At 37.0% G+C, this 19,467-nt stretch overlaps 1 protein-coding gene across 34 annotated transcripts in view; it reads right to left on the bottom strand.

The window, feature by feature from the left end:
* The window catches only part of col25a1 (collagen type XXV alpha 1 chain), a 329,419-nt gene that overhangs the window by 306,128 nt on the left and 3,824 nt on the right, over nt 1-19,467 (bottom strand). The gene's annotated exons all lie outside the window — the stretch shown is intronic.

The raw sequence follows: 19,467 nt of genomic DNA, 5'->3' as shown, positions 1-19,467 counted from the left end.
ACTGCTATCAAGATTCTATCCTGACTGCTGTTAGCAATTGTAAAATTTCAGAAAATCATCCTCCTATTGAGAGATGACAAATGCATGCTCACATAATGGCAAGAGGCCCTCTAATTTATTATTTCATCTACAAAGGCAACTCTGCATTCTGGTCTTTCATTGAATGTGAGCCCAGATTCAAAGATTGCCCAGCCACTTGCTTATCCATACAGTTGCTATGGTACCAAATTCATAAACCTAGCAATGTGTGACAAGAAGCCATGAAGAGGCCCTTTGTCCAGCTTTCAGACATCTAATGAGTTAGCAGTGAATTAACTGTTATAGTTAAAGCTGAAGAGGACACTGGAGAGAAATGAAAAAGCAGAAAGGGTGACTGATACTGTACAGTAATAAAGGTGTGACAATACTTTATAGAGTAAATACCATCTATCCATATGTAGATTCTATTTAAATGATTATATAATATAAAACATAACACACGTTTACATTTTCTCTAAACTTTTCAATCCTGTTTAGTTATTTTTTACAGCATATGATGGTGCATCACTGTATATTCAAAAAAATAAACAATTCTCATACACAATTTTTTGTTCACACATGCACTAATTTTAATAATTCAATTCAATTCAACTGAATACCACAAAAATTACTGTTCACAGTTAATTTGTTTACATGAAAAATACACTCAATCCACGTATTTTTCATCAACTTTAAAAAGTTTCACAGTTCAAAATACAAACAGCCATGTCTCAATTACCTTCATTATATTTCTTCTTTTTTTACATACAGAACATTAGTCATCCAGAATGTGGATGACTCTTGAATTCAGAATTGCTCTTGCTTGCTCTCTATACTATGTCATTTTTAGGATGTCAGACTGTAGCCTTGAAGCTTGATGTAATAATGTTGTAAATAATGTTCAATTTGTTGCACAGGCCAATCATTTTACTGCATAAGTCCTCAATATATTTTCACAAGCCTAGAGTATTAATTTGTTTGCCTGTAAATGTCTTTTAAGACTCAAAAGTCAGTGTATTCAGTTGAGCACTGAGATTTTTTTTTCACCATGAATAGCTTTAGTTACAGACATGGCTCCCTAAAAGAAGGGAATGAATGATGCATTAAAATCCATTTGGGAAAACACTGGTTTGACTTAAATAGTAAAGCTGGATTTGTTCACATTTGTGTAACTGCACAAAACAGTTGTGATTTAACCTTCCAGAAAAATTCACAAAAGCTGTTCTATTAGATCCAGAAATGACATCATTCAAGCTCGCAAGTCCTGTACCTAGAAAGACAACTAACTGTCTGTGAGGCAACAGGCCATCACTTCATCCTTAGGGAAGGATCCCTTGACCAATCAAGGCTTAGGGGGGCAGGCTTTAGAGTCTGCTTCAAACATAGTTTGGAGATTCCACAGATGTGCTAAGACAAGGGTGCTGGACTTGCATGGTGCCAATAGCCACTATTACAGGTGTGCTGCTTTACTGTTTTTTCCTCAGCATGGAGAATGGCAATGGGAGACAAGTGTAGAGGTTAGCCTCAGTGAAGACAACAACTCGTGATCATAAAAAACGATGCTCATGCTCCAACACTGAGACCAGGAAGTGTCAATAAGTTCCATCTCTGTGTGGGAATGGCCAAGGCAGGGTACACACACTCATTACGACCACCATCCTCTTACAGCGTGATATTGCACAAGGAGCACTCACAGTGTGACATTCAAAACAATTTTATGAAAAAAATTCCTCGGGGTGCTCCGGTTTCCCCCACAAGTCCAAAGACATGTTGTAACAGGTGTACTATATTTATTTTTTATTGGACCAGACAATAAAACCAGAAGACTACAAGGTAAGTAAAAGGAGGTGGGGGTGAAACTGAGTAATAACCAGACACAAACTGAATGTTTTAAATACAAAAATAATTTTACTTTAGATTGTATGACTTTTTTCCTTTTCATATTTTTCTTAGTAAACAATACTTACATCAGTAACATATTTATACATAATCCCCAGGGTGCACCCACTTTACAATTATTTTAAATCAAACGCAAATCACAATAAATGAATTCAAGTAAAAACAAAAGAAACCATAAAATAACACAAATAAATCAGTGTCGTTGTTAACTCTGAAATTGGTGAAATCAGTTCAATTCAGATAAAGTTCTGTTTTTTCCCTTCAAGAAAATCCATCCTTACAGCTGTATTCAAAATCGCAGTCCAATAAAGGAATTAGCTTGTTGTCAAATTCTTACTTTATCCAGTGAAATGAGGATAAACTGCAAGGGAATCCAGGGAAACTGGGTAAATGTCCTCAAAAAAAAACCTGGCCTGTAAACTTCGCGGTGTCTATATCACTCTATGGCCTTCTCACACACGCGCGATTGCAAAATGGCGTCAGCGCATTGTAAACGCAATGCAACATGCGGTCTGACTTCAACACACTCTTAAACACACTATCACGCTAAATAACAACTATTTTGCAGGTACAACTTGATTTAGTACAACTACAATCACTTTTAAACCGTTTAGGAATCGTAACATATCGTATTTTGATCTTTTTGTTCAAGTTTGCTCCTCTCTATTGTTCTGCCAACCGGTCTCGTCTCTGCTCTGTCTCTCTCTACCGGCAAGCTGGAAGGGGCGGAGCTAACAACCCGGTCCTACTATTGGTTGTTACTTTACCTTAAACTACATTTGTATACATGAATTTTATTTTGTTTATTATATTTATAAAGACTTGTAGATATAATAATAATATGATTATACTGCTCTAAATAATATTATAAATAATTATTTAACTACTTCACTAGGGTTACACTTTCCCCCCCTGAAATCATGCAAGTCGCTTTGCATGCTCTGAGTGGCTGATTAGTCACTACACTCAATGAAGCATCAGGTAAGTTGGAAAGGGCACTTGGACTTTCAACACCATTTAGAGAGCTAACAAGGGCAGAGCTTAACCCCTGAAAGAGAGACTGGACAACATAAGAAAGGGGATTTCCGAGTTGGGGATAGGAAAGTCTGCTAGGTTCTTCTCTTTGTCTACTTGAGCGTCTGAGTGGTGCATTTGAATTATGTCCTCTCTCAGGTTTGGATTGTTGTTCTTTTTCCTCCACAGAAACATCTGACATTGCAGTAATTTCCTCCACTTCCTCTTCATCTCTACCTTCGACAGGTATGTAAGTTTCTGTTTCCTCTTCCAGTGTATTACCTTTCACAGTACCATGTGGATCATTAACAGGTGAGTCATCAACTTAAATATCAGCAGGTAAGTATTCCTCTGGAGCATTATCAGATGAGTGTGTATCGGAAGCATTGGTAAAAGAATTGTCAGCAGGAACGTCAACCTGTGAGTATTCCTCTGGTGTATCAACAGGTAAGTATTGTGTATTGTTATATTCTGAAGGCTTTAGATTGACTGAATCTGTATTTAAAGAAACATCTGCAGTTCCCTTTGATTTGTGTATGTTATGAACTGTAGAAAACCGTACAGTTTCCATTTCTGGGAGAGTATCATGATGACCATTAGGATTTTCATCCTCTGGATCAGAGGGGTTGTCATCATCAGATTGTTCTTTGCCAGAGTTTCTCCGTGTTCTAGGTTTAGAGTGAGATTTGGTCAATGGGTGGCTTGAAATTTCTGAAACTGGTAAAAATCCACAAGGAAGCAGAAGGTCCCTATGAAGTGTACGGAGAGGGCTATCCTTTGTTTCAGGACGAACAGTATACACGGGTAAGTCACCTGCTCGTTTCACTATTACATACACATCTGACTCCCACTTGTCTGCTAGCTTGTGTTTACCACGAAACCGAACATTCATCACCAACACACGGTCATTGACTTCTAAGGATGAGTTTGTCACCAGATTGTCAAATCTGGTTTTGTTCCTCTCAGCATTTTTTAATGCTTTACTAGATGCAAGCAAATAGCTTTCTTCCAGATGTGACTTTAGATGTTTTACGTATTCAGAATGGGATTTTTTCGGGTGATCCTGGTAAGGTAATCCAAAGGCAAGGTCTACAGGCAACCTACAGGCTTGACGAAATCCTTCCAATGAACTTTATCTTTCTCTTCTAATGTGATAAGCATGTCCAGCAGGGTTCTGTTGAAGCATATTGTGCGTGACTCAAAGTCTGGGCCCTGGTCACTATGTAAGCGTTCTGGAAACCCATAGTGCACAATAAAGTTTTCCCAGAGACACTTTGCTACGGTTCTTGCCTTTTGATTTGGTGTAGGGATAGCCACAGCATACTTAGTGAAAAAATCGGTGATCACCAAGATGTACTTTGTGTTGCTGCGGTCGGGTTCTATTGAAAGAAAGTCCATACAGACTAGCTGTAGTGGTTGGGTGGCCTGGATGTTGACCAAGGGTGCTGCCTTTTGAGTGTGAGACTTCCTTCGCACACAACGACCACATGTTTTAATTTTCTGTTCTACTTCAGCAGCCATTTTAGGCCAAAAGAATCGTGTTCTGACCAGATCCAAGGTCCTTTCAATACCCATGTGACCCATACTATCATGCAAACTGCTCATCACAGAGGATCTTAGTGCTTCTGGAAGTATTAGCTGGTAAGTAATGGAATCCTTATCTTTCCGTCTCCTGTAAAGAATTCCGTCCTTTGACTCAAGGCGGTTCCACTCCTTCAAGTAGTACGGAAGACAAGGAAGTTCCTTCCTGACAGCAGGTGAAGATTTTTCTCCTGACTCCAAGTGTGATATCACCTCTCGAAGAACTGGATCGGCCCTTTGTTTGTCACCCAGATTCTTTGAAAGGTGCAATAAATCGACTGACCCATCTGAGCTACTTTCTTGTTCATAACAGTCAGGTATGGAGCTTGAACACAGTGAGAAGGAGTTTAAAAGAGCAATGCCTGGCTTAGCGTCAGCTGAAAACCTAACAAAGTGCTTCTCACAGATAGCTTGGATGACTTCATCTGTGACATGGACAGAATCTTCTGCATTTGCCAGCTGATGTTGTATGAATTGCTGGATCCTCTCTCGTTCCTTTCGGTTTATTTGACTTTCTGGTGATGGGTCCTGAGGTCGCCTTGAAAGACTATCAGCATCAACGTTTAACTTGCCAGCCCTATACTGCAATGTAAATGAAAAAGTGGAAAGGGCTGCAAGCCAACGATAGCTAGTAGCATCCAACCTTGCCGTGGTAAGAACATGTGTAAGAGGGTTGCTGTCGGTAGTTACAGTGAATTGACTACTATAAAGATAGTCACTAAACTTTTCAGCAACTGCCTATTTAAGAGCAAGAAACTCTAGTTTATGTGCTGGATACCTAGATTAGATAGACAGTCCTCTACTTGCAAATGCAATAGCACGCAACTGTCCATCTTGGTTTTGATACAGTGCAGCTCCTAACCCTTTGGCACTAGCATCTGTATGGAGGAAAAAAGGGAGCTTGGGGTCAGCGAAGCCCAGTACTGGTGCACTAGTTAGCTTTTTGATGATGGACTGAAAAGCTTCCTCACAAAAGGATGTCCAACGACCTTTAAATCGTTCCTTAGGGTTATGGTAATGATTTTTCTTGTCACTCTTTTTAGTGCTTTTTCTTAATGGTGGGTATCCTGAGGTCAGATCATTTAGTGGCTTCACAATCTTGGAATAATCTTTAATAAATTGGCGATAGTAGCCGGAAAAACCAAGAAATGACCTCAGTTCTTTTAGGTTCTTGGGACTCGGCCAGGTTTTTAAGGCTTGTATATTTTCTGGGTCACTTTCTGAGCATTTGCATCTTTCACTGTTTGAAGATTCAGTTTTCTATAGTCAATACACAGCCTTACTTCCCCATTCTTCTTCCTTACTACCGCTATGGGTGAAGAAAAGGGAGACTGTGACTCTCGAATGACTCCACTGGCCAGGAGATCACGAAGATGCTGACAGACTGCCTCAACATCATGTAGGCGAATGGGTCGTGCTCTTTGCTTAAAAGGAGTTTCACCATTCAACTGTATTTGATGTTTTACTTTTTGAGTGTGACCAAATCATGACGACTGAAAACTTCAGGCATTTCTCTGAGCCTTTTGGTGATGCGATCTTTCCACTCTTGGGGTAGTGGGGACTCACCAAAATTTGAGCAAAAATCAAGCTCTTGCACAGATAAGTGTTCATCTTCAGAGGTGACATTTGGTTGAGGGAGTACCAAGTCAATCACATGAAGCTCGGCAATAGTACAACTTGGTGGAATGGTTATTTCATGTCCAGTTTCATTTGTAAGCACCACTGGTAGATAGCAATTCTGGCTTTTTGAAAGAGTTAGTAGACATCTTTTAACAAACACCCCACCAGGTAAGGATGAGTTAAATGGATGCTCCACTACCACACACTTGTTAACTCCAGAAGGTACTACAACAAAACCTTCCACAACTACAGTCTGTCCTGCAGACATGACCTCAGGTACTTTGCCTTTTAATCGTACACAGCCGAGGATACCACTTGTGTTTTGTTTCCGCCTTGCCTCCAGCGTGCGCAGAACTACTCTGCAACCAAATGCAGATGGTTGGTAAGTAGAAGGATTTGGCTTCAAATTTTGCTCATAAAGAACATCCAATATTTTTGTGCCAATTAGGACCATAGACTGATCATGGGATTTCACATCAGGGACTACTAATGTGATAGTAGGCACTTCAACTCTCACCCCCAGGAACTCCTCTGGAAAAGTGACATCAACTTCAATATAGCCTTTATATGGGATAGAAAGACCATTGGCTCCTTCTACTTCCAAGATGTCATTGAGGGGGTTAATGGGATACACAGAGAGATACTTCTCATAGAAGGATTTGGGGACGGTTGTAACTTGTGACCCTGTGTCCAATAAACACAGAGAAATTTTACCAGCTATACTTATTTCTGCAATGCATCTAGCACCAACTAGTCCTTTTGGAAGAGCAGCATTTGACATTCTGGAAGATTGACATTTGTTTAAGACACGTTTAGAAATGGGACAGTCTAATTTGAATTCAGCCCCCGTCTGTCCCTCAACACGGGCTGGCTTTAGTTTAAATGAGGGCTCGGAGTGGAGTTCTGAGAGTCCCACTGCTGCTGCTTCTCTCTCAGTAGCTTACGCTTTGTAGTGACAAGAACAGGGTTAGGTTCAGAAGTGCATGAAGCAGCTACATGACCATCTTTCCCGCATACAAAACAGTATCCTGGTCTTGGCCTGTCTGTTGACTTCTTACTAACTGGATTTGCTTTAACAGTTGCCGCAGTTTGATTTTTGTCTTTTCCCTGGCTGCCTACTGCTTCTCGCACTGGGAACTGCTTTTGAGGTTTAGGCTTGGACATAAGACTGGCTAACTGGCTTTGGAGCTTAGCTATTTGTTTCTTGAGTTCCTGTGTTTCAGTTGTACTTGAACCGTAACTGAAGCCTCTTTTTGCTCCAACTCAGCAGAAACCCATGTTCTTTGAGAGTGCAACAGTGCTTTGTTTAGCAGACCCAAGATGTTTTTTCATACGATCAACCTTAGCTGTATGTTTATCCTCTTCTGTCCGTAACATCAGCAGAAGCTGTGCAAAGGAAGGAGGACGGTCACGTTTTTGCTCAAGCTGCAAATCAGTAATTAAATCATTGTCCCAACAGCCTCTACAAAATTGTCTGAGAAGATATTGGTCTGATTCGTCAGACGCAATACCACCTCTTTTGATAGTTACACAAGGCTGTCTGTAACCTATACAGATAAGCTGAGGGTTTCTCACCAGCATCCTGCAGTGTATTCATAAATCTTGCAAGGAGCTCATCTCCATCCTCAACAATACCAAAGGCTGAATCTAGTAATTAAAGATAAACAAAAGATGGAGCATCAGGGCGTAGATGTTTTATAACATCAGCTGCAGGTGGTAGAAGACTGTCCACCATCTTCCTAGACACATGTAAGTCAGATATGCTAGGATCTTTCAGAAGAAACTCAACACTGGAGCGCCATGTGTCATAGTCAGCCTCACTACTGGGTCTGGGACTTCTACCAGAAAAGGCTCGAAGCCTAGTTTGCATAGGCCCTTGGCCAGCCACATCACCACTTCTTACTACATGTTCAACTATAAGTTTCTGGACTTCTGGTGGATTAAACATCTGTTGATGTGTAAGTGGGGATGGTGGGTTTGAATTTAGGGGCGTAGACAGTGACTGCGATCCTTCTACCTGACTTGTCTTCAGAGAGGCTGCATCAGCACTCTGGTCAGGAAGTGCTTCATTCTGGTTTGTATCTTCATCTGCAAAATCAGTGGACACTGAGGTAAGCTCTGAACTCATTTGATTTAGCACCTGGTTTAAGATTGCCTCAAAATCAGTTCCACTCAGCTTTGCTATTTCTTTTAATTCTTGAAGATAGGATTTAGTAACATTACTTCCCTTTTCTTGGGAGAAGATACTAGACAGTGCCTTCACATGATAAGTGATTTCTGGATCACTGGACGATTGGTGAGTATAAGGCAGCTGGGATTCAAGAGACTGCAGGGCTTGACCACTGTTATACTCAATTATTGTGTTCTGATTGAATGCGGAGTCATTAGCCCCTTTCACACATACAGACCTTTCCGGGAAAAAAAGCCTTAATATTAGCCTTTGAATATTTTTCCAGACACATTTAGCTGCTAGAAGTTAGTCAGATCACGTTTATATGTTCTTCTTAATGCCAACTGTGTAAATAATCATCGATGAGATGCTTATGATAAGCCGTTGTTTGTTTACCTTCAAGCTTTGCGTGTGCCTGTGAAACAGCCTATGAGCGCCTGCACACGCACATATTATGAACATCTCGACATGCGAAAGTTGTTCACAATATTGATCACCCACAGAGTTTGTAATTTAGTCAAATGTTTACAAATACAAGCGCAGCCGTTTAAAGCTCATTTGTGGTGAATGATGTCAGAATTTACCGGTATTTTGCAATAGATGTGTGAATGCTCTTTTCCGGATAATTTCCGTAACGTCCTCGCCTGTGTGAACAGCGCTTTTTTGAATATACCGGTAAAGTCGTTCAGGAAATTTTCTAGATATTTACCGGTATCACTGTGTGAAAGGGGCTTTTGTCACTGATGACAAAAGTTCTTGAAAAAGAGCCATATCTTTTCAGTATGTCTATTAATTCATCATCATGCTCTGTGTTAGTCAAGCCACTGATAATCAGGGAGTTTGGAATTTTAATGTCCTCTGCCTCAACTATATCCATATTTAGTTAGATATTTATTTTATATTTATATTCTAAGTTAAATGTCAAAAGATGATATTTTAGTTGCTTATATAATAATTATTGCTCAGCTACAGCGCCACCTCCTGGCTGGCTTGCCACATTTGTAACAGGTGTACTATATTTATTTTTTATTGGACCAGACAATAAAACCAGACAACTACAAGGTAAGTAAAAGGAGGTGGGGGTAAAACTGAGTAATAACCAGACACAAACTGAATGTTTTAAATACAAAAATAATTTTACTTTAGATTGTATGAATTTTTTCCTTTTCGTATTTTTTCTTAGTAAACAATACTTACATCAGTAACATAACTATTTATACACAATCCCATGGGTGCACCCACTTTACAATTATTTTAAATCAAACAAAAATCACAATAACTGAATTCAAGTAAAAACAAAAGAAACCATAAAATAACACAAATAAATCAGTGCCTTTGTTCACTCTGAAATTGGTGAAATCATTTTAATTCAGATAAAGTTCTGTTTTTTCCCTTCAAGAAAATCAGTCCTTACAGCTATATTCAAAATCGCAGTCCAATAAAGGAATTAGCTTGTTGTCAAATTCTTACTTTATCCGGTGAAATGAGGATAAACTGAAATGTGTGTTCTTCACAATTTTCCAGGTCGACGTGGGAGGCTCGCCATCAATACGAGGGAATCCAGGGAAACTGGGAAAATGTCCTCAAAAAAAACCTGGCCTGTCAAATTCGCGATGTCTATATCACTCTATGGCCTTCTCACACACACGCACACTGTAAACGCAATGCAACATGCGGTCTGACTTCAACACACTCTTAAACACACTATCACGCTAAATAACAACTATTTTGCAGGTACAACTTGATTTAGTACAACTACAATCACTTTTAAACTGTTTAGGAATCGTAACATACCGTATTTTGATCTTTTTGTTCAAGTTTGCTCCTCTCTATTGTTCTGCCAATCGGTCTCGTCTCTGCTCTGTCTCTCTCTGCCGGCAAGCTGGAAGGGGCGGAGCTAACAACCTGCTCCTACTATTGGTTGTTACTTTACCTTAAACTACATTTGTATACATGAATTTTATTTTTTTTTTTTATATTTACAGAGACTTGTAGATATAATAATAATAATATGATTATACTGCTCCAAATAATATTATAAATAATTATTTAACTATTTCACTAGGGTTACAATGTGGTATAGGTAAATTGGGTAGACATTGCCTGTAATGTATGTGTGTGAATGAGAGTGTGTCGATGTTTCCCATTGATGGGTTGCAGCTGGAAGAGCATCCGCTGCGTAAAACGTGCAAGATAAGCTGGCGGTCTAAAGGGACTAAGCCGAAAAGAAAATGAATGAATGAATTGCTCTTTTGAATATCCCAGACAACCCCAAAGGAGAGATGTGCTGCTGGAGTTTGAGGAGTGGAGACGAGTTGTTCTGAACTGAACTGGTTTCATATCGGAACACCTCGTTGCTGAGATGGAAAACATGTGATGATAGGCCGGCTTATTTAGAGTCTGGCCCCACCCCTACTGCTAGACCAGAGGTCACAGGTGGCACTTTACATGCTCTGCTTTGGGCAGCATGTATGTAAGCTATATGTACTGTACATTCATTTATTTATGTTACACAGAAAGCAATGTTTCAAGGAGAACATCCTTTATCTTGGTGTTTTTTTTACTGAAAATAGTTTTAATATTACTATTAAAAAACTATTGCTGTCTACTTCCTACAATTTAACCCATGGATTGTTAATATTGAGATATTAATACTAGACAGTCGTTTGAAATTATGGCAATAAGTCATGTCCTTGTTAAGGCTAAATTGATTTTAGCATTGCTTCATTATATCTTCAAGGCTGGCAACAATAAACATCTCAAAAATCTTTAAAATGGAGAGGACCATCCAGAGATCAGTACAAAGCTTTGCTGCAGAATGTGCAGATATTAAGAATTAAAGACCGATCCTAAGGAGATGTGACTAATCATTGTGCACATGATGCAGTGTGTCTTACTCCCTATAACAGTTATAATTTTTATAACTGCTTTGAACCGCTGTGTACAAGTAAAGAGGGATCTACAGTTAGTATGGAAAGTATTCAGAATGCCTTAAATTTTTCACTCTTTGTTGTATTGCAGATATTTGCTAAAATCATTTTAGTTCTTTTTTTCTCATTAATGTACACACAGCATGCCATATTGACTGAAAAAACACAGAATTGTAGACATTTTCTCAGATTTACATAAAAAACTGAACAATCACATGGTCCTAAGTATTTAGACTCTTAGTTCTGTATTTAGTAGAAGCACCCTTTTAATCTAATACAGCCATGAGTCTTTTTAAGAAAGTTTTTCACACCTTGAACAGTGCCTGGTTTTCTCCACAAATACCGCTTAGAATTAAGGACAAATGGTTCTACCTTGGTCTCATCAGACTAGAGAATCCAGAGCCGAAAATCTGAAAAAACCCTGACTGGTGGTGGGTTGTAGGGATGGTTGAATTTCAGCAACTTCCTCCCATCTCCTAAATGCATCTTTGGAGCTAACCAAGGCACTTCTCCCTCAATAGCTCAGTTTGGCTGGACGGCTAGCTCTAGAAAAAGTTCTGGCCATCCCAAACATCTTCAGTTTGCAGTTTGCAGAATCTTCAGTGCAGCAGAATGAATATTTTATATATATATATATATATATATATATATATATATATATATATATATATATATATATATATATATATATATATATATATATATATATATATATATACCCCTGACCGACTTTCTGCGCTGAATCTTAATTTTACAATCTGAATTTCTGGTTTCGAATTTTAGATCATTGAATTTGATTTTTTTTTTTTTTTTCTTCATCTTAAACACTTAAAATTGTATGTTTACAAACTGAATAAATGCAATCTCTAAATTCAAAACAAATAAATGTGAAGTTTGAGAATACCTAAAAAATCTGACTTAAATTTCATATGCTCAATATTCAAACTAAGAAATTTTACAATTAACAATTTTATATATGACTCAATAATATATAGTTGGAAAACACATAAGAGAGATCCCAGACTGGACTGAAGTCAGCCAAAGAATCAAAAGAATTTATATGTGAATCATGAACTAAACCATTTAAGAGCTTAGTGTCTAGAACCCACAGACATGACCCTTGAGGTTATGGGTTATCCTTTGTAAGACCTAAAGAGCACTAAGTATGAACCACCCATTCAGACCATAAATAAGAACAGATGAATCATTGTGGGAATTTACAGATGAGAAAATTCCCTACTTGATGATACATTGGTTAGGGTAAAGGATGAGATATAATATATCCCATGAAAGACAAAGGGGTCTTTGAGATGCATCTCTCATAGGGTGTTGAATCTCAAAGACATCTCAACACACAAAGTAGACTGGACAGTTGTGTCTATGTGTCTGTAAACATTTCAGCTTGTCTTTAAAAAGATTTTGTTGTATATAGATAAATATAGATTTTAATCTATATTGCAGAAACAAGCATGTAAGTGTATTCCACTATTATTAAGAACTTCTACCAACTAAACCAAACCATTTCCAAAGACCACTTGTCTTAATGTTTCATGCAGTACTTTTCTGTGAAAACATTTTGTTTACACAAACACAATTATGAAAAGTCAAGAACATTACTTTATGATCATGGCATTTAAAAGGTTAGGGTAAATTCTATCAAAGTATAATTTCGTCATTTAAATAATATTATATCACTTGTAGAACCACCCTTAACTGGTTGAAATGTATTGCATTCACCAGTTCCATCAGCCTACAGTCAACAAACTCACATGTATTGTGCTGCTCAAAGTTTAAACAGAAAGAGTATTCATGACAGTGGTGGAGGTAAATTGCACTTAGCAAACACAAGGGGGAGCCATGATATATAGGCTACATCTGAAATCACTTCCTATACCCTTAAAGGGTCACGAAACACCAAAACACATTTTTTTGAGATGTTGACAGTCATATACATGTCCAACAATGCTAAAAACACTCAACACTTCAATAAGGTGAAAATTGTTTGTTTTTGCATTGTTTAGAGCAAATTCGTTCTTCCAGTTTAAAAAAAAACCTTTTAAAGCTACGTCACGGTGATGAGATCATTGTGTATGTTCCAGCGTGGAGACTGGATGTCAGTACAAAGTGACGTCACTAAGTTTTCAGCACATCTGTTCATTAATGTATAAGAAAGACTCATAAAGTTTGAACCAATCAGCACAATAGAAAATAAGTGCAACTTTATTAATACACATGATAAAGCTTCGAAGGCTCTTTTTACCTGTTACAGTGTTCAGGCACCACTTTATGTTGCCAACCATAATTCAAACTAGTGGAAGAATTGTTTGGAGACATGGGTCGTCAGTCTTGCATTTATAAATGTGCCTCAACAAAAGTTTTGTTTCCATTTCCATGAGAGTAGACCTTACAGTGGTCTGCTAACACGCAACAAAAATATGTTTGTAAGGAACAATTTTTTACCCAAGAGCTTTTAGAATATGGAAATAGTGAAATGGTAAATGCAAACCCTTTTCTCTTCTTTCGCCACTTGACACTACCACCTAAACAAAGCTGGACTTTTTTTTTTCAAACTAGAGGAGTGAAAACACTCTGCTGATAAAGGGGGGGGGGGTCATGGCCCTTTAAAAATAGTGTAATAATTGCCAGAGTAATGAATAAATTGTTACCAGTTAAAAAAGAGTTTTGATTGTTTTCTATAGTTATATTGTGTAATAAAACTGACAGAAAATGAAAAATGCCTGCACCAGGCAGATTGGTATTATGCAGCTTGTGTGCCGTTTTAGAGGCCATCTTGAAACCATGGACACATGAGAGATGACTGGCACGATCCACCAAACAACAAATATGATATGATGCATTCAATCGCCTGACCTACCTCTTCTATTCAGAGATTTACAGTTAATTACAGTCCTTAAATTCAATTATATTATAAAAATACACAATCTAACATTATGGATCAAACAATATATATAAAACAAAACCAAATGCAAAATGCATAAGATCCTTGCATAATGCACTGCAAACTAAGCTGATGCGTTCATTTTATTCATAAACTTTGACAAAAAAAATATTTTAAAGTAAAAAAAATATCCACTGCATAAAAATGTGCTGGATAAGTTGGCGGTTCATTCCGCTGTGGCGACCCCGGATTAATAAAGGGACTAAGTCGACAAGAAAATTAATGAATGAATATAATATGCTGTTGGATACTTTCAAAAAAGATTACACTGCCACCTTGTCAGAGTTTTAACACGAAAATGTAGAAAGCCCATACATACTGAAGTTAATAACACTCAACAAGTGTTTATTGATTGTGTCTGTCAAGTGTAGGTCTATATGTTCTTTACAGTAGCTTGTTTGAGGAGACACATCTCTTTCATCCATGGTTCTAAGGTGTTCTGTTGAAAACCACTAATGTGCTGCATAATAAACAGTATAAACAGTGCTTTTCAATATCAAAAGATATGTAGCTTATGGACAAAGATGCAAAGACCAAACACTATTCCATGGATAAGACAGATGTTGTCAAGCCTGCCATTAGAAAAGAAAACTTCCATACTAAAAGCTAAACAGCATGTACTTGAAAACATATAGGACTCTATTTTGACGGTCCATGCGCAAAACAGAAAGCGCAGGGTGCAAACGCTTCCAGGGTTGTGTCAGACGGGAAAATTCGCTTTTCGCCGTGGCGCATGGTCTAAAAGGGTTTATTTTATTCTAAAAGAGTTTATTTTCTTAATGAGTTATAGTTGTGTTTTGAAAATAAACCAATCAAAGTCTAACCTTCCATTCTCTTTAATGCCATAAGCGCATTTGCTATTTACAGAATGTAAAGTAAGTGTGAGTGGAAAAACTGAGCATTTCACAAGCAAACAGTTAACAGTTAACAGTTTTTTAACAGAAAAGAGTTAAACAGAGCCTCTACCGCGCAAGAATGAGAGATCGATCTACTTTCACTTTCGCTCTCTTGGATAGGGAAACTTTTACGGAGAGACATCAATTAGCCTATAAATAATTAATTTAGTTTGTTAAGCGCAAATATTTTTCAAAACTATTTCTAAATTCAGTTATTATTTCCAGCAAACTAATAAATGAACAATAATAACGAAGTGTGTTCAAGAACCTTATTTCCTAAAACACATGCTGTGCTCCATATGGTCTAAAACCTGCAGGTGGGCAAATCTAAGCTTGTTTTTAATAAAACAAATATAAATATGAATATAATAAATAAAACTGCTAATAATAATAACATTATACAAAAGCAAATTGTTATGAATGAACTGAAAATGAGACATATGAGAGCAAATGCATTTGCTATTTAAAGAGCGTGGCGCAACGCCTCAAAACGACTCTTGTGCCAAGCTTAAACTAGCAAACAAGTATTGTGCCGCGCCTTGCGCCGGGTGTATGATAAGGCCCATAGAGTCCTTTCATCAGTTAAATCCAAAATGTGGAATTAACAGAGGAAGAAGTTGATGAATAATTTTTGTGTGTACAAAGCAGTTCCAGTCTTACAGTTTTATATTGATACACTCATCAATACACATTTGCTGTACCTTGCATGATTATAATTCACTTTTAAGCCACTTTAGAATGATTTACCATTAACCAAAAAGAGAGGAGCATTTTTAGTTTATTGTTTGTTTTTTTGTCATTTTTTTATACTTATTCTCTTATTTTGTGTCATTTGAAACACAGTTATTGTTGTAAAACAAATACATGTAAGTATTGTATTCCAGTGTGTACAAACAGAAATTGAAAAAAAACATATGTTATGCTACTTTTCAGGTTTTTCCATGTACCTAACAGTAATTTTTGCTTACATTAGCTGAAAAATATAATCAAATATAACACTGCATACTTTATACAGTCTTCACCATTTAAATTAAATAAATGTTCAACATTACAGAGTTACCTATTCAGTCAAGGTCAGGGTGATTTCATTATTTGTTTTTTGTTGTTGGATTAATAATAAAAACACAGTCAGCAGGAATGAGATGTTTATTCAGTTCTTTAAAAATGCAGCACAGTGAGAAAGTTAGAGAAAACACAATTCCCTAACCATTTATGTTATAAGACAACCCATTGAATGTTCGTCAAATCAGACAGGTAGACATAAGTCACAGAAAATACTAGAGAACATTTTAGTTTTTAATATAAATCAGCAAAAATTTCAACAATTCTGTGTTTTTTTTTCAATAGGTGATGTGTGTACAGTAATGATAAAAAATTAACTGATTTTAGCAAATGGCTGCAATATAACAGGGTGAAAAAATTTAAGGGAGTCTGAATACTTTCTGTCCCCACTGTATTGATTTATTGGATTTATCCATTTACACACATTTTCATTCATCATCACATCACATGATGACCTTTTTAATCCGCATAATGAAATTTGTGCGGTAAAAGTGTTTCCATCGTAGTTTATCCGCATCTTTTCTTATTGGATAAAAAGTTTATCCTACTCAGTTATGCGCATTTTTTTAATTTATGCACATCATTGCATTTCCATCAACCGGTTTTTGATGCGCATATGCAAAATGCGCATTAAAATAGGTGGATGGAAACATAGCTATTGAATGACTTTAATCATTTTTATAGCAGACTTGAAGCTACTGAAAGTCTTTTATCCACTCTTGGAAAGGTGTAAATGGTGGATTAACATTCAGCACATGATCACTAATAAGATGTGTTCTTATTAGTAACTGTAAGTAAATCTGTCAGTGTTGTTTTCATTCTCTCATCTTCAGCGCTTCACATTTTCTCGGTTGTAGCTCCTGTCATCTGAAGGCAGAAGGCATTGAATGAGTGATTGACGTTTGATATTAACCAATCATTCGCGTTCAGTTCTAGAGCAGTGAGCCAATAAGAAGACCACAAAGGCGGGGCAAGCATTGCCGGCTTTTTTACTTCAGCAAGTTCACATAACAACTGTTATTAAAGTCTACTCAAATAATGATTTTAATAAATGTCTAGAAACTATTTTTTTCCTTATCACCCGAAAAATCATTCTGTTTAATAAATATCATGTGTAATGTTTAGCTTCTTTTTTTATTTTTGCACAAACCAGACATCTAGCAGGCAAAAATAAAATTTGCACTACCAATATTGCAACTCATTCTGTCTGCTGTGTGAGTTTGAATTGAGAAAAGCTCACTTGCCATAACCAATGTCTCTTGACTTACTGCATCGCACCTACATTGTACGTATTTAGAAAAGATGAATTACTGTCTGAATGTCTGAAATTAGGCATAAAAAACATTAGAATAGTTTTAAGGTATAAAAGCACATTTTAAGCATATACTGTACAGTGAGTGTCATTTTTTTCACTGCTGGAATCTTATAGAGCATTTGGAGCAGTTAGGAATAAATTCTTATACATAGGCTACCCTACCCACTATACACCCCTTTCAGAAGCCTTCGGTCAACAAGTACAATTAATTTAAATCACTTTCTGAAGCTTTTTTATTTAATGTTCCCTGTTAGTGGAATGATCTTTCTTATGGATTTCCAATTCACAGACGACATTCAAATGCAACTCATAAATGTATCTCTTTCATGAGCACTTGATTACCATGCCTTCCTTATTCCCATCCTACCCAAGGTTTTATTTTTCTAACCATGTCAGAAACAATGTATTAGTATAGCACTTCTTATTAAAATAGTGCTTTCCAAACTTATAAGTTACTTTGGACTAAATGAAGAAATGTGAATGTGCAGAATATTTTCAATATATTGACTGTCTGTCTTCTAAATTATAGAATTACTGACCACATTTGCACCCTACACAGCCTAATCAATAAACATAAAAGACCAAACATAAAAAGGCTTGCTTTTTTGATTTCAGAAAATAATTTGGATTTATTTGGCATGACAGATTGTAAAAAACTTTTACAAAATGGTGTAGGGCATAACGTCTATGACATTGAGTTGTATTAACTCAATGTATTCAAACATTAAATTTGTGACACTAAATTGCAATAAACATACTAAATTAGTTAGGTATTTAGTTTTTCCTGTCCAACAGTTGGAACACTACAGACCCTGGAATTACTCCACAAGGCAAAAGCATCAAGGTTTTGCTGTATGTAGATGACATGGTGCTGCTGTCATCAACACCACAGGGAATACAGCAGCATCAGACCCTGCTGTTGACAACTACTGCCAGAGCTGGGCCCTGGCAGCAAACCTCAAAAAGACCAAAATTATAGTCTTTTATTAAATAAAAAATAAAACTCAAAGGAAGAGCTCTATATGCCATTACAAAAAATCCAAAATGTTTATTTTTTTTTAGAGTAAAATTTTTGATAGTTTAAATCAGCTCAAAGAGGTCCATTTAATAATCAGGGTTGCATTTTCCAATAAGGTTGTCTCTAAGTATCTTAACAAAAAGTATACTGAAAAAAGTACTGAAAGATTATTTCTTGGATTTACTAATTTTATAAGGGGCTGTAAACAGCTTATTAGGGCTAAATTTAAACAAAAAAATAAGTTGAACATTACTAAACTTAATTTGGTTGTTTAAATTCACACATATAAATTGTTCGCAACAATTTTGCAGACAGCATTTTTTTCAGTGTATGCCATTTCTCTGTGTTCCCCAAAGTATACCTAAAAAAGGTACACCTGCTTACATACAACGTTGCAAGGTGCTGTCCCTGCAGGTGGTGCTGAATTGTTGAGTATGGACAGTGAAACCTGACTCCCCGCCTGCTTTTAGATTCTTGCCAAATTGGTTTAAGGTATGAATTACATTTGACTGAAATGCTTCTATTGAAATATATTGCGTACAGTTTGTGATAAAACTACTCTACTTTTTCTAGGTCTATTGAAAGTATGGGGCAAGAAATACTTATGGAACAGAATAAAATAAGCAGTTATGGTTGAAAGACCACTAATAAAAACGTGACAAATAAGATGGGAAATAAGAGAGAAAAAAGGAGCCGTAAGAAGATGAATTTCAGTGTTGAGCGGGATGCCCATTATGGACAAAGGAGCGGCATGGTGGCTTGCTAGTTAGCACTGTCGTCTCACAGCAAGAAGGTCGCTGGTTGCCAGCTGGACCAGTTGGCATTTCTGTGTGAATATTGCATGTTCTCCCTATGTTCACGTGGGTTTTCCCTGGGTTCTCCAGTTTTCCTCACAGTCTAAATACATGTGGCATAGGTGAATTGGGTAAACTTGGATTGGGTTAAATGAGTTTGTGTGAATGCAGGAGTGTTTCCTAGCACTGGG

Source organism: Danio rerio, chromosome 7 (genome assembly GCF_049306965.1).
Source record: "Danio rerio strain Tuebingen ecotype United States chromosome 7, GRCz12tu, whole genome shotgun sequence".
Lineage (NCBI taxonomy): Eukaryota > Metazoa > Chordata > Actinopteri > Cypriniformes > Danionidae > Danio > Danio rerio.
This window is presented reverse-complemented; position numbering and strand designations above follow the sequence as displayed.